The following is a 3,330-nucleotide window of genomic DNA, read 5'->3' on the forward strand; positions in this document are numbered from 1 at the left end:
GATATTTTAAAAATTAGTATATATTGTTCTAAACACAAAAGGGCTCAAAACATCAAAATAAGAAAATACCGTAAATCAAAAAAGGTTTACTGTTATTTAGTTTGGTTCATAACCTATAAAATCTTCATTGCTTTCACTGTAATTTATTTTTTATTATTTAGGGAGTATTATAAATTGTTATGTTTAAAAAAACTACTATTGTTATAAATAACACATTCAATTGAACTAAACAATGCATGCCTATTTAAATATATTTACACATGGCTTGTGTATATCGTATATATACATATATATTATTCATACCTTCGGTGTACAGGACGCAAGCAGATTTTGACATCAAATTTTGGGGTAAAAAAGTGCGTCTTATAAACCGAAAAATACGGTAACTAAAATCTGCGATTCCAAAGATTAACCCGTCTCAGTTATCTGAACTTAGCAAGGAAGATTCGGGAATGTAGTTTACAGGAAGGAATGTAGGTATAGTGTTTTCTTGTAGGTGTAAAAAATTGTGAGAAGTTGAGCAAAAGCAAACTTTATTTTCAACGAAAACAGAATAATGGCTGGTCATCAAGTAGGACTATTGCTTTGAGATAACGTTGATATGTAAAAATAAATGAACGAAAAAATACTGTGAATCAAATGAAAGAAAATTTTATTTAAAGTAAAAAGGAAATTAAAACAAACTGAACTTAGAATTTAACTGATGATATCACACATACCATCATTAACTGTTAAATTGACCAAAGAAACGAAAACAAGATTTTCTAGAGGTTTTAGCTTCTTCAAGACAAAAACGAATCTCTTTCAAAAAGCTTTGTTTGCATGTTTGTTTTAACACAAAAATACACAATAGGCTATCGTCACTCTGTCCTCACGTGGAATCAAACCCAGTATTTGAGCGTTTAAATCCATAAACTTACTGCTGACTTGGGGACTTTAAAAGGCCGAAACTTTGTTTTTAGTTCACTTCCCCTGACTATTTAACATTGAACCAGGAATATACGGAAATATATTTCGTTCATTTGACAGTCATAAAGCAGTCCTACATACACAAAGTCAAGTAGGACACAATACAACCATACATTGAAACAGTACTGATAGCTTCAATTAGTAAATATTGCTACAGGAAAAACACCTAGAGGTTGAATAAGTACAAACACCTAGAGGTTGAACAAGTACAAACACCTAGAGGTTGAATAAGTACAAACACCTAGAGGTTGAATAAGTACAAACACCTAGAGGTTGAACAAGTACAAACACCTAGATGTTGAATAAGTACAAACACCTAGGGTTTGAATAAGAACAAACACCTAGAGGTTGAATAAGAACAAACACCTAGAGGTTGAACAAGTACAAACACCTAGAGGTTGAACAAGTACAAACACCTAGAGGTTGAACAAGTACAAACACTCAGAGGTTGAATAAGTACAAACACCTAGAGGTTGAACAAGTACAAACACCTAGAGGTTGAACAAGTACAAACACCTAGAGGTTGAACAAGTACAACACCTAGATGTTGAATAAGTACAAACACCTAGAGGTTGAATAAGAACAAACACCTAGAGGTTGAACAAGTACAAACACTTAAAGGTTGAACAAGCGCAAACACTTAAAGGTTAAACAAGCACAAACACTTAAAGGTTGAACAAGCACAAACACTTAAAGATTGAAGAAGCACAAACACCTGGAGGTTGAACAAGCACAACACCTCAACCGGCACTGATGTGTTACGAATTAGAACTCTAAACAAAAATTTTTAATTTTCTAAATATGAAATGCATGTATTAGAGAGTTAAATATGTGCTGTTTGCATACCATATATGTTGTTAAGCTTACTTACTTAAAATATTAATGAGTTTGTAGACAAAGCCGCGCTTATGTCTTACGTAATATTCTATTCTAAACTAACCTTATATATTTGTACAATGTGAAGCCTAAAACTCCACATAATGATATAATAAACTTCAGTGGATCATACTTAACATAATTATATTTAACATTTAAATTATATTATTGTCTAAGTCATTTACGGTTGTCACTTACGAAGAAATTTATTACAATGCGCGGTTGTCTGCCAGAAAATTAGCAAAGATAAAACGAAAAGAGAAAATTCCATTTCTGCTTGAGAAAAAAAATATTTTGACATTAAATCTCGTGATCCCAACATTTAAGAAATGTGATTTCCTATACACATTAGTGGGTATTTGTATGAGGTTTTTAGAAAAGTTTTCCTTTCGAGAGATATTTGAGATAATGCATGAAACCTATATAGAGGTAGAAAGTAATATTTCAACTTTGTGTGATAAAAAGACTTCCTTAATCAATCCTTCAATGTTTACACTTATAACGAATTAGTCAAGATGTTATCTAACAAAAAGTTTTAAATTAATTCGATAACCTGTTGTCAGATCTACTACGTTGTTAAATAATGCAAATTTCACTTGTGTTACCGTAGCTAGCAGGTTAAAATGTGCTTTGACTAGCGGGTTAAAACATCCTCTGGCTAGCAGTTTAAAATGTGCTCTAGTTAGCAGGTTAAAAAGTACTTTAGTTAGCAGGGTAAAGTGTAACCTAACTAGCAAGGTAAAAAGTGCCCTAGAAAGCAGGGTAGGAAATGCCCTAGCTAACAATGTCAAAAGTGCCTTAGCTAGCAGGGTAATAAGTGTTCTAGCTAGTATGATGAGAAATACCTTAGCTAGCAAACTAAGAAGTGTCCTAGCTAGCAGGGTAATAACTTTCATAGCTAATAGGGTAAGAAGTGTCTTAGCCAATAGGGTAAGTAGTGTTATTTTATTTGATAAGTTATTTTCGTGGGTGTCAGGGTTATCGAATGCTTAAAACATTACTATAAATTAATACAAAGTCATTATAATTTTAGAATTGTATAATACTGCTTAAACGTGATTGTGAATGGCAACCTCCTGCACATATGTATTTTTTCAATTACGCTGATATATCCACATAAATATGCTCCATCAACCTTATGTCAGAGTTACCGTGTGTTAAATACATTAGTTACTACATTACGTATACTAGCAACAATGTGTCAAATATACCACTTTTCTAATTTAAAAAAAAATGTATACCCATAATAATACCATCGGAAATATTTGTAATAAAGTAATGAGCTTAAGAATAATATCTTTATAACAATATTTCATGCATAGCATAACCAAATCTGTCAATGAACTCAGTAACAGATACTGAATAAGCTTCATACTGAGATGTCTTTCTTTTAGCATCCCTCTTAAAGAATTAGATATACTTAAAATAAATATTTTCTGTATATTAGAGAGTTTATTGTAAGTGAAATATAAACATTAAATTTTT

This window comes from Limulus polyphemus, unplaced genomic scaffold (assembly GCF_000517525.1).
Source record: "Limulus polyphemus unplaced genomic scaffold, Limulus_polyphemus-2.1.2 Scaffold3890, whole genome shotgun sequence".
Taxonomy (NCBI): domain Eukaryota; kingdom Metazoa; phylum Arthropoda; class Merostomata; order Xiphosura; family Limulidae; genus Limulus; species Limulus polyphemus.